Source organism: Heterocephalus glaber, unplaced genomic scaffold (assembly GCF_053883595.1).
Source record: "Heterocephalus glaber isolate CG9 unplaced genomic scaffold, H.glaber_assembly_v1.0 deba00001498, whole genome shotgun sequence".
Taxonomy (NCBI): Eukaryota; Metazoa; Chordata; class Mammalia; order Rodentia; family Bathyergidae; genus Heterocephalus; species Heterocephalus glaber.
In genome coordinates, this window is record NW_028258321.1 from 5,604,721 (window position 1) to 5,617,153 (window position 12,433).

The 12,433-nt window shown below is 48.6% G+C and overlaps 1 protein-coding gene and 1 long non-coding RNA gene across 10 annotated transcripts in view; one reads left to right on the forward strand and one right to left on the reverse strand.

Annotated features, from left to right (window-relative positions):
- Positions 1 to 8,310, forward strand: part of LOC147825491 (uncharacterized) — a 28,242-nt gene extending 19,932 nt beyond the window's left edge. Inside the window, exon 3 of the long non-coding RNA XR_015440717.1 lies at positions 193 to 8,310. This is a non-coding gene — a long non-coding RNA (uncharacterized LOC147825491). The remainder of the gene's footprint in view (positions 1 to 192) is intronic.
- LOC101700154 (endogenous retrovirus group K member 7 Gag polyprotein-like) overlaps positions 1 to 12,433 on the reverse strand; it is a 33,079-nt gene that overhangs the window by 19,779 nt on the left and 867 nt on the right. The window contains exons 1-5 of one of the 9 annotated variants that reach the window (XR_015440712.1): positions 12,291 to 12,305; positions 10,522 to 10,584; positions 9,893 to 10,018; positions 9,237 to 9,375; positions 63 to 215 (exon numbers count right to left, since the gene is read on the reverse strand). The gene's annotated coding sequence lies outside the window, so the exon portion shown is untranslated. Of the gene's footprint in view, positions 1 to 62; positions 216 to 8,444; positions 8,631 to 9,236; positions 9,376 to 9,892; positions 10,019 to 10,521; positions 10,585 to 12,290; positions 12,309 to 12,433 lie in introns of those variants that run through there. The other 8 variants (XR_001182420.3, XR_002389795.2, XR_015440714.1 and 5 more) reach the window with 8 other exon arrangements.

Here is a 12,433-nt window from a genome sequence, read left to right on the forward strand (position 1 = left end):
TCTTTTCCCATCTTCTAATCGCCAGAAATATAAATGAGCACAAACAAGAAAGTCCCACATACTAGGTATAAGCAGTAACTGCCTGTGTTCAGATGTTGAGGCTTCCCACGGTGGCCAGCTCAACCACAGGGCAGTGCGTGGAATTTCCCAGGGACAGATGGCAGCCTTTATTTGTCCTTCTTTCACTTCCAGATGAGACACTTCCGACAACAGCCCTGGAGGACCAGAGAACAATAAGCCTCAAAGACAGGAACAAGTCACTGTAACCAAGGAAAATGAGCTCATTAGGTACAAATGTAAACTTCGCTCACAGGAGTGCATGCCAGCGTCCTGGGCTCTATCCTCAGGAAGCCGACAGACCCGGGCCATCTTTCTCTACTGAAGTACTTTCCAGAGGCTGTGGCCTCTCTGCCCTCGGTTCCCACCTTTCTAAAATGAAAACTTCTCCCTGGACCTGGGCTCCCGCTGAGGCAGATGATCACCCGGCCAGGGCTCCCTGCTGCTGCCACGCCCTCTCTTCACCTGCTTCCCCCTCAGGATGCTGATGCTTTTGGTGGGAAGAGATTGCCTGCCAACTTCTTCACCCAGAAAAATGATATTTTTGTTCTTTTTTTGTTTGGTTTTTTTGGTACCAGGGATTGAACTCAGGACCTTGTGCTTGCAAGGCAGGTGCCGGAACCACGGAGCTAAATCCCCAGCTCGTATTTTTGTTCTTTTGAGACAGGGTCTCACAATGTAGTTCAGGACGGCCTCAAACTCAGTGATTGCCCTGAATGTGCCACCACGCCTGGCACCCAGAAAAATGATGTTCCACACTCTTCTTCGTCCCCCAAATGTCTTAACTACCACAGTAAATAGTGACATCAATACTGCTTCTCTAAAAGATCTCAACCCAAAGAGAATCAAGGTGGGAACCCGGAGAAGCAGTCCTCTCTGGTGCCAACACCCTTTGGATCTAGAAAAGTATGAACAAGGAAAAGCACTGCAGCCTTCCAGTTAAAAGTGCTCACTCTAGAATCAGACTTAGGTTCAAATTTACCACATTCTAGCTGTGTTACCTTGGGTTGGTAAATTAACTTCTCTGAGCCTCAGTTTCTTCATCTGTAAAGCGAGGCCAATAAAATAAAGTGAGGACTATGTTGTCCCTGGATCACATTAACTGGTCCATAAAAGTTTCACTGCTATTGTATTATTGTTACTACTCTTATTCAAAGCCAGGCAGTCCATAGCATAAGTCCTGCTTGCATCACTTTAGATGCTGCGGTGGTTTTTTGGTTTGTTTGTTTTGTTTTCTTTGAGGTAGGGGTGTTGAGACAGGGTCTCACTATGTAATTCCAGCAGGCTGCAGTGTTTTACTCACATAATATTTTTTTGGTGCTAGGAATTGAACTCGGGTCCTTGCACTTGCCAGGCAGGCAGCGGCACCACTGAGCTAAATCCCCGGCCCCCTCACGTAATTCTTTTAATAGCAAAATACTCTCTGCTTATCCAAATTTAAAAGGAGGAGGGGCAGAGCTCTCAGAAGCCTCCCAGAGTCCCTGGCAGGCATCGCGCCATCCTGCATTCCTTGCCAACACAGCACCGACAGAGGACAAGCGCACAACTACTGTGGTGTCACAGCTGGCCTTTATCACCAGTCTTCAGGTGGAGATAAGAACACCCTCCTCCCAGAGCGCAAGGTCACATTTCTAGGCCACACAGCTGTTACATTTTCAAATCTTGGTCTGGGGATTTAGCTCAGTGGGCAGGCGGCATCCACAGGCTGGGGACACTGGGTCAGGCTGGGGACAGGTGGGCCAGTGAGGGCCAGGTTACAGTCAGAGGGAGCCGGAAGTGCTGCTGCACTGCTGCACAGTGGCTGATGGTCGATTAGACAATGGACTGTGTAGTTCAAAAAACTGGAAGGGCTTGGCCCGGGGGTGTAGCTCAGTGGTTTCGCCACCTGCCTCACAAGCTCAAGAACCCGAGTTCGATCCCCGGTTCCAAAAAAAAAACAAAAAACTGGAAGGATTTGGAATCTCTTCATCAATAAATGATAAATTTTGAGGAGAGAGATACATTACCCTGATTTAAACATTAGACAATGCATACACGTAGTAAAATATCACATGGTACATCCTAAGTCTATACAGGTTTTTTTTTTCTTTTTTTTTGGTACCAGGGATCAAACTCAGGACCTTGCACTTGCAGGGCAGGCGCCAGAACCACTGAGCTAAATCCCCAGCCCCTCTATACAGTTTTTTTATGGACCAGTCTAAAAAACTTGAAACTGATCTATAAAACTAGCACATATGTGGGATGAAATAACTTGGGCAGAATGGGGGAAATGCAGATTAGAACTGCTCTGAAATTCCATCTCACTCCAGTCGGAACAGCTACAATCAAGGAAATAAAAAAGCAATAAATGCTGGTGAGGGTGGGCGGAGAGCCCCTTACTATGGTGGGAACATGGACTAGTTGGGCCTGGTGGAGAGCAGACCGGAGCTTCCCCGAGACCTAAGAACAGAACAGCCAGGAGACTCACCCCTCCCACCCCTTGGTACAAAGCAAAGGAAGGGATGTCAGTGTCAGGGGAGCCACACACCCATGTCTACTCTGCCACCACACACAGGGCCAAGAGATGCAGCCTCTCCAGGTGCCTGGCAATGCGTGACTGGCAAGAAAACGTGGGAAATGTGGCATGTATGTGAGAAGGCCACCTGTGAGGAAACAGCCATGCCACCTGCAGGAATGGAGGGAGCTCCGCAGTGCCGCACCTGCCTTGCAAGCACAAGGTCCTGAGTTCGATCTCTGGTGTGGCAGGTGGACAGAAGGCGCGGCCCTGCCCTCCCCACAGAAGCAGACTCCTCACTCTTGCTTGCAGCTGGAGGGAACATGGCACCTGCTGTGACAGGCCTTGAAAGCAGGCTGAGGAGCCATCCAAGAGTTGGAGGAAGTGGTGCTGGGAGGGAAGCCTCCCCGGGGATCTCGAGCTGACCACCCCACACCACATGGGGAGGGACCCACAGGCTCTCAGCCCCAGGCAGCCTGCTGCGTGAGTGTGGGCGCTCTGGAACTGCTAGGCTTGGGCCAGCCACTTGCTGCATCCTGCACCCCTTGGGGAAGGACAGCGTGTCGCCATGGCAGTGGAATCACCACTGCTGTGGGCAAGTCAGGTGCCCAGCCGGCTAGGAGGAGCAGGTAAAGAAACTAGGAGAGCTAACTGGACATCCGCTGTGTCTCTACGCTCTCTTCACTAGGTGGGAAAACGAAATGCCAGGTCTGAAACCCCTTATAGAGGGAGGGAAAGAACTGGAGAGAAAATGAGCAGTGCGGGATGTTTTCTGACGTCAGAAGGGGACACAAAGAATTGGAATCCCTGGGAGGAGGGGAGTCAGGGGAGTCAGGGATCTAGCGACAGAGAATGGGCCCCTGCCGAGAGCCTCCTTAGGTTTGCTGACCTCGGTACAAGGAAAGACAGAGGTGCTGCACACAGAGGCCGCCCACCGGGGAGCCTGGGCTGCTGTAGAAGTGCTGGACACCGCAAAAACCGCCAGACGGTCACCTGTGAGTCTGGCTGCCTTGATGCCAAGACTCAGGTGCGGGGCACAGGGTGGCATTTCTCTGGTGGGAGATGAACTGAGAACATGACTGACATTACCACACGTCTCGCTGTCACACTGCACCTACAGGCCGCCCTCCAGACCTGAGGCAACCACCCCCATAAGACTGGATCATCTTGGCCATGACAGGCATGGCCAGGCAAAAGCATGGCGGATGCCCAGGCTGTTCTGCAGGAACTGGGGACGTGAGAGCCACTGGCATCCTGGGCTTCAAGGACCCAAAGCAGCCATCCTACAGCCCTGTGAAAACCACCTGGGCCTCTCCTCCTCCTTAGTCCGGTGGTCAGACAGGATGCTTATGACGCAGGGGAGGCCACTGCTGGCTTGGGAGAGACTGCACATGACAGGGACAGGATGCAACTTTCTACAAAGTCTGGTAGGAAAAAGGACAGACAAAAGTGGGAGAAAAGAGTGGTGCACCCCTGTAATCCCAGCACTCAGGAGGCTGAGGCAGGAGGATTGACTCAAGTTAGAGGCCAGCCTGGGCTACATAGTAAGTTCAAGGCCACCCTGCACTACATAGCAAGACCCTGACTCAAAAAACAAAAAGAAAAAAACCCCCATTAAAAGTGGGAGAAAAGAAATGGAGGGTTGTGATGAAGACCAGAAGGCACATGTGATACGGTTTGCTTGGTGACAGTACCCCACTGAAGACAGCGGAACAAGCTAAGGCAATCTAGCAGCCTTGCAGGAAGATCTTAAGTCCACAGGGCAGTCCCTGCATTTCCCTCCTTTGGAGGAGGGTGAAGAATTTCCAAGATCCAGCATTACTGGCTCCATGGATTAGATCCCCACTCCCCGTGACTCAGAATGGGGCCACAGCTGCCCCAGAGCGAAGGCCTTAGGGGTGACCAGAGGCTTCAGGTATATTTACTAACCCTCCAAGGACCTGGCAAAGACAAGGCATTGAATACCGTGACCCATGGCACCCCAGAATGCTTTCCACATAGACACGGGAGTGAGGCCACCAGAGCAAAATGCATTTTGTTGCCACTAGGAGCTGGGAGGTTAACCCTGCTCCATGCTTGGCATTCAGCTTCCCAGGCCCTGACAGCATGGGTCTCGAGAGGAGGTGGTATTGAAGGGGAGCAAAACGGGACCCCTCCTAGCCTTCCTGCCTCTGGGAGGTGGCAAGGACCAGGTCGGACAAGCTGCCAGGTGGACGAACTGAGACTAGAGGGACAATCAAAAGATGTGAGTCTGCGGGCATAGCTGAGCTTTCGGAAGAGCGTCTGTCTAGCATAAAGAAGGCCCAAGGTGCAATTCCCGGTATTGTCAGGAAAAAAGAAAGAAAAGGAAAGGAATTACAGCACCTGGCATTGTTATGACCTGCCTGACATGCCTCCGAAGCCCTCTGTGTCTGGTGACAAAGCCAGATAAAGTTTGGAGAACGATTTTCACAGGTAGGGAGTTACACAACATTGTCCAGATGCACAAAAATCACGCCGCCGGTCAGGTGGCCCTGCAAATGCTGCTCTGGACTTAACCATCCACCCGCTAAGTCCTGACCCGGACTCGAGAGACACGCTCCTGCTCTACTGGGAGGAACGGCAGCTGAGGGACGGTGGCCACCTTGGCTGTGCTGCCATGACTGCCTCTCCCGTGTGGTCTCCCAGGCAGAGCCACGAGAGTGGTTTGTGGCTTTACAACCAGACCCGGTGGCGGGAACGCTCCCGCAGCTGGTACCAGCTGAAGATAACTCAGTACATTCCAGCCACCATGTCCTAAGTTGCGCATGTGTCTACATATCTGTATAGACAGCTCCTTCTTTCTGGCTTAAAGCCTGGGAATCCAACTGGTCTTGCTGCTGTCCGGGACCGCACTCCCCCAGGAAGTCCCCAGGTTAACTGTTCTCGGTGGGACCCTGGTTCCGCCTCTTGGGTGCACGGGAGCCGGGTGTCAGGCCTTACACAGGAGGACCGGTATTCCAGAACGGGTCATCCGGAAAATTTTACTCTAGGCCTGTTTATGAGGTAAGGAAAAGAGGAAAAAGCACCAGACTTCATGTGCGTGGGTGCGCAGTCAGCATGTCCCAAATGACCGTTGACCACGAGCAACAGAAAAGCTCATGGCGGGGCTGCAGAAGCTGGGGCAGCGGAGGGAGTGTGGGAGGCTGACAGAGTCCTGGTCAGAGCCCCAGGCTTTGTGCACGGCTCTGAGCAACCACGAAAGCCAAGAAGCAAAAGTCCCTGCCACCACAGCCTCTGTTTCTCTGTCCTGAGAGTGGAGCACGGGGCTTGGCCTTTCCCAGGATCCTCACCACCCGGGGAAGAAGTCGTTCCTGCCTCCATCTGGCACCCAGGGGTGAAGGAGGTGAGGTCATTACTCAAGCTTGTACCTGAGCGGCAGAGCCAGACTCTGAACATGGCACCCCAACGCCTGTGTGCATAATCCCCACGCTGTGCAGCACCCTGCAGCAGCAGTGCCCCATCTGGCTTCCTTGGGCTTCCAACATTCAGTATTTGAGTTGCGCCACTGTTTTGACTTTGGTGAACATTGGGAGAACCTCTGTTAGCCAAAATCAGGACTGAAGTCATCACTAAGCCTGTTCTAAACAATTAACTATTATAAATACGAAGGGGTACCCAGGCGTGGTGGTGCATGCCTATAATCCCAGCACTCGGGAGGCTGAGGCAGGAGAATCACTGCAAGTTCAAGGCCAGTCTGGGCTATATAGTGAGTTCCAGGCCAGCCTGAACTACACAGGCAGACCCTTCTCAAAAATAAATTTTTTTTAGGTTTAGGAACTATGCTAAACAAACAAAATTAGAACATTAAACTCTATGTTAAAAAGATCATCATTGAATATAGATTATACATATTTTTAAAAATAGTTTCTTGCTTTTGACCGATGTCTGTTTACTTCTTAGTTTTCTGAGATAGGGTCTCACTGTATAGTCCAGGCTGGCCTTAAACTCACAGGGACCCTCCTGCCTCAGCCTCCCACACATGCACCACTACTCCCGGCCTGTTTACTATTGTGCAAAAAGTTAACATTTCATTTTACTTTCTGGCAAAGTTTCACATTTATTAGAAGTAGGAAAAACAAAAAGAAGGGTGAGGGGAGATGTGCTCTGTAGAACAAGTTTGGGCCATGTGAAAAGGGAGGAGAAAGTAAAAATGAAAATAAAAGCACACCTTGGAGTGCAGGGCAGGCCCTGTGAAGAGGCTCGGTGGCCAACATAATTATTTAAAAGAAAGAACTCTTAATTTCATAGACTGACCGCAAGCACACATTTGTCTCCTCAGCTTCCAGAGGCTCCATTAAAGTGACAGCAAAGGGATCAAAACAAGAGGCGAGAGCAGGAGGGGTGAGAGGCCCACTCTGGAGCCCACCTTCCTTTCCACTCTGTCGCCGTCAAGGTGTTCTCATTCCGGACCCCATTCGATCTTAACAGCCCTATAAGGTGGATTGCGTGTAGATTTACATTTTACAGTTTGAAAAACAATGATTTAGAGTTTCATAATTAAACTATCCAGGACAGGGTCCCTTTTGAGCGGCAAAGGAAGGACAGCCCGCCCGGGCCTCACTCTCCTGATCTCACCACAAATCCTCTGCCTGGCTGGCGGCAGAATGCAGCTCTGCACATAAATAATAATCTGCCTTAAAGAAAAGAAGGCCCCAGAACACTGTGTGCGTTGACTTCTGGAAACTCAAGGCTAGCAAGGACGTCACTGAACACTACTCCCCAGGGAGCTTTCATAGGAGCAAGGTCAGGGATGGGACTGGGCCGGGACATGGACGGACTGAGCGCTCAGGATTGATTTCCAAACCCCACTTGGAACATCTGAGCTGCCACTGAGGGCGACGAGACCCTCTGAACGCAGCCTGCTCTCATCAACCCAGACGCCTTTTAACACTCGGTGAAGTTACTTGCTAGATCTTGCTCCTAAATACATTCCAGTTGCCTGCAGTTTTAGCCAGGCAGAACTAAAGGCAGCCCCAGGTGGCTGTAAAACTAACAGAAGATATAAACAGTGTTTATAGGCTCTTTTAAAATTTTTATTAGTACATGTTTGCAGTATGTGACGGTTACATTCACTGTGGGGAATTCGTACATGTACATAACACACCTCATTTCTTTTTCTCTTACTTTTTTTTTTGAGACAGGATCTCACTACGTACCCCACGATGGCTTCAAACTCATGGTGGTCCTTCTGCCTCAGCCTCCCAAATACTGAGATTACAGGTGTGCCCAACCCTGCCCAGCACAGCTGGAATACAATAGCTTTCTCTCTTTTCTTATTATCTGTCTTTTATTTTGCACTTTATTTACACACTAAGTTTTTATGTAAGAGAAACCATGTGATATTTAAGCTGCATTACTTCGCTTAACATTAGGGTCTAAGGTGCATCCGATTTCCTACAAATGACTCGTTTATCCCTCTTTACAGCATACTCATTTGTGTGTACACATTTTCTTTAACCATTCATCTGTTAGTGGAAATACGGGCTCTAGACTCTTAACCGTTAAAAATTCTACAATTTTTCTGGGCTGGGGATTTAGCTCAGTGGTTTCGTCGCCTGCTGCACAAGCGCAAGGACCCGAGTTCAATCTCCGGTACCAAAAAAAAAAAAGTATCAGGCTGGGGTGTGTGGTAGAGTACTGTGCTTGCCTGTTGTACATAAAGCCCTGGGTGGGTTCATGTAGGAACCAGCCTACAACCGAGTTCGAACCTGACCAAGGAGCAACGAAGATGAAAGTAGAGAGACCGGAACAGGTTAAAATCTGCAGGCCAGGCGGCCCATGTCTCCTTCGGCACAGAGCCCCAGGGGCCGGCGCACCTTCGCTTTGTCCACTCAGACACTGGCGCAGGCAATTAGAGTCACGCAGGACTCACCTGGCTCCTCCCTCCACGCCACTTCTCCGGGCAAACAGCTCACCCTCAGGTGTTCTACGTCTCCCTGCAGCGAGTCTGCACGCTCGCGTGGCCTCTCCCCTCCGTGCTCCCGAGGTTGCCAGTCAGGCCCCCTTCCTGCCATCTGGTCTCCACAGGTTCAATTTCCAGGGAAATTGTCATATAAATCTAAAGTAAACGAGTGATATTTAGCTTTTCTTAAGCATAGCTTAGTGAAGATGGCTTATCAGTCTATTAAAGGGCATAATAATAAAGACATTGGGAGATGGTTTATGACAGTTCTATAAATCAAAAAATCTCATCATCTTTTTTTTTTTTCTTTTGGGATCTTGGGGTGGAACCCAGGGCTTTAGGGCAACAGTAGCCAAGTGCTCTACCACTGAGCTACACCTCCAGCCCCCTAATCTCAGAATTGTGTGTTTCCCAACGCTGAGATTCCACCTCACCCCAGAAAGAATGGCTGCTATCAAGAAATCAACCAGTAGGGCCAGGGATTTAGCTCAGGGGTTCAGCCGCTTGTCTTGCAAGCACAAGGACCCGAGTTCAACCCCCGGTACCAAAAAAAAAAAAGAAAGAAAGAAATCAACCAATAACCAATGCTGGCAGGGGTGTGGGGAGAAAGGAACCCTTCTCCATTGTTGGTGGGAGTGCAGACTGGTGCAACCGCTGTGGAAATCAGGATGGAGAGACCTCAAAGAACTAGGACTAGAGGTCCCATCTGACCCCGATATTCCCCTGCTGGGGATCTTCCCCAAAGAATTAAAAGAACCCTACCACAGCAAGAGTCTTCGGTTCGAGGGTGAGACGGGACGTGCCCTAGCAGAGCTCACAGATGTTTCAAGTTCATTCATCTCGGCCTGCCCTCCTGGTACCACTTGCTGTTTATCAGGCTAAAGGTTAATAGCAAGTTGAGCTAAAAAAAAAAAAAAAAAGTAAAAAGACGTTAAAAGACTCAAATCCTTTACATTCCTAAAGATGGCTCCCACCATTCTGTCCAAGCTACCCCATTCATTCTCCCTCCCTGCTCTCTTCCCCACATTCAGCCTTTTTCTCAAGATAATAGAAGCAGAGTGTTTAAAAATCTCAGTAAACTTTTTTTTGGTACTGGAGATCGAACTTGGGACCTTGCGCTTTCGAGGCAGGTGGTGGCACCACTGAGCTAAATCCCCGGCCCTGAGCTTGGATTTTTTAAGGCACATTTTTATTATCATTATTTCTTTATTATCATTATTATTGTGGTACCTGGGTTCAAACATGGGCGCCCTCTACCACTGAGCTGTATCTGTAGCTTTTAATATTATTTTCTGAGACTAAATCTCACTAATCTCGTGACCCTCCTGCCTCAGCCTCCTGAGTAACTGGAATTACAGACGTGCACTGCCACCACCACATCTAGCCATTGTTACTTTAGGGCACGGTCCTCCACTCACAGAGATCACAGTTAAAACACCATGCCGTGTCGCGCCAGCAGCCGCCTCTCGCAGCTCTTTACTGAATCCTCGGTTGCACCCTTTTTCTTGGACTCTATCTAATCTTGCTGCTTTGTTCATCTCAGCCTAAGGAGCAGCAGGACACAAGATGATCATACAATGGGGACGCTGCTTCATGACACATTCTCAGCACACACCACTGTTGGTAAAGCGCACGACTACGCCAAAGGTAACGGTCTGGCTGTTCTCCCGTGCTTATTGATCTGGGGGAATTCTCTCATGGGCTCATGTGCTCTGCGCCTAGCAGCCCAGAGCAGCTCAGCGCTAGTCCCTTCTTCCGTGAAGACATACTACAGTTAACACTTAAATAAGAATCAGCTCAGCAAAAATGGTGACATTTGTGTGTTCCAAAAGAAAGGGCTTTACTCCTAAGGCTATGGCCCGACATAACAATGTAACTCTCATTCCGGATTCCAGCCTCTGCCAACTTTTCAGCATAGTCATGCATAAAACTCACACTGTGGGGCCGGGGATTTAGCTCAGTAATTCTGGCGCCTGCTGTGCAATCGCAAGGACCTGAGTTCGATCCCTGGTACCAAACAAACAACAAACAAAACAAAAAAACTCACATTGGATGCCTGCGAGCTATATTTTTTCATGTGGTAGCCAAGATACTTTTTAGCCACTTCCACCTAAGGAAGAAAAGTATAGATCTGATGATGACCTTGTTTTAAAAATTTTACTACTTCCCTCAATTTTCCTATTACTTATAGAATATGCTTCCTCAGACTATTTTGAATAAATATACAGCAAAAGAAACCACCAACAAAGTGAAGTGACAACCCACAGAGTGGGAAAAAAATTTTGCCAGCTATTCCTCAGACAAAGGTCTACTATCTAGAATATATAAAGTAAAAGAATCAGATCCCCCAAATTTAAAGACCTAATCCAAAAATGGGCATCTGAGATGAATATACACTTCTCAGATGAAGTATAAATGACAAATAAATGAGGGCTGGGGATTTAGCTCAGTGGTTCCGCCACCTGCCTTGAAAGCTCAAGGTCCCGAGTTCAATCTCTGATACCAAAAATAAATAAATAAATTAATTAATTAATTAAATACATGAAAAAATGTTCAACATCACTGGCCATTCAAAAGATGCAAATTAAAACCACACTGAAGGCCGGCGATTCAGCTCAGTGGTTCTGGCGCCTGCCTTGAAAGTGAAAGGTCCTGAGTTCGATCCCCAGTACCGAAAAAAAAAACAACAAAAAAAACCACACTGAGATTCCATCTCACTGCAGAAAGAATGGCTGCTATCAAGAAATCAACCAATAACAAATGCTGGAGGGGCTATTGGGGCAAAAAGGAACCCTGCTCCACTGTTGCTGGGAGTTTGGACTGGTGCAACCTGCAACCACTGTGGAGATTCCTCATAAAACTAGGACTAGAGGTTCTATTTATCCCAAGTATTCCCCTTCTTGGTATCTTCCTGAAAGAATTAAAAGCATCATAACACACCTATGTTTATAGCAGCACAGTTTGTAATAGCTAAATCTTGGAAACAGCCCAAATCCCCATCAACCAATGAATGGATAAAGATGTGGTCTTTTTATACAATGGAATACTACTCAGCCATTAAGAAGGATAAACTTGAGATATTTCTAGGTAAATGGGTGCATGAGACCATACTCTTAAGTGAAATAAATCGGACACAAGCGTGAATATCGCATCCTCTCTTTGGTTATTTACCAAAAGTGTAAATAAGGACCAAAATGTATAACAGAGGGGCTGGGGATTTAGCTCAGCGGCACCATGCCTGCCTTGAAAGCACAAGTCCTGAGTTTGATCTCCGGTATTACACTTACACACACACACACACACACACACACACACAGTATAATAGGTATAGTGAAATAGGAAGAAAATGTTGAAATGGGAAGGGGAACTAGGGAGGAGGGGGAAGGAAAGAGAAGGGAAAAAACTAGAGAAGAATAAAAGAGAACAAAGCTTTTGTAAATAAGGAGGGGAAGAGGGTTTGAAGGGAGGGGAGGGGAAAGAAGAACCAAGAGAGATTATACAAAGTATCAAATTCCCTATGATGAATGTGAGCACTATGTATATCTAAAGTGTACGATAAACTTAATTTAAAACGATTGCCATGGACACGTGGGACACGCTGTAGCCTGGTACACAACCCCTGCTACAAGGCTTTGCCTGAACTAACCCCTCCCTCAGGGCTGGAATCCTGCAGGGCAGATGACTTCGGGAGGTCATCGTAAGATTCAAGTCAGATAAGGACTCTGCGTTCTCCCCAAAGAACTTCTAACGCTCGGCTCGGCGTTCTTAGCTAAACGGTTGCGCCATCATTGCTACACTGCAGCCTTCCTAACTTACCCTTGGAGAGTACAAAGGAGCCCGCTTTATCATCTCTTGAAGAATGTGGTTGAGAAACCTTCCTCGCGCTTTTGCCTTCCCGGCCTTCGGCCCGCAGCCCTAACCCAACCCAACCCTGAGCCGCCTGCGCGGCAGCCTCTGCC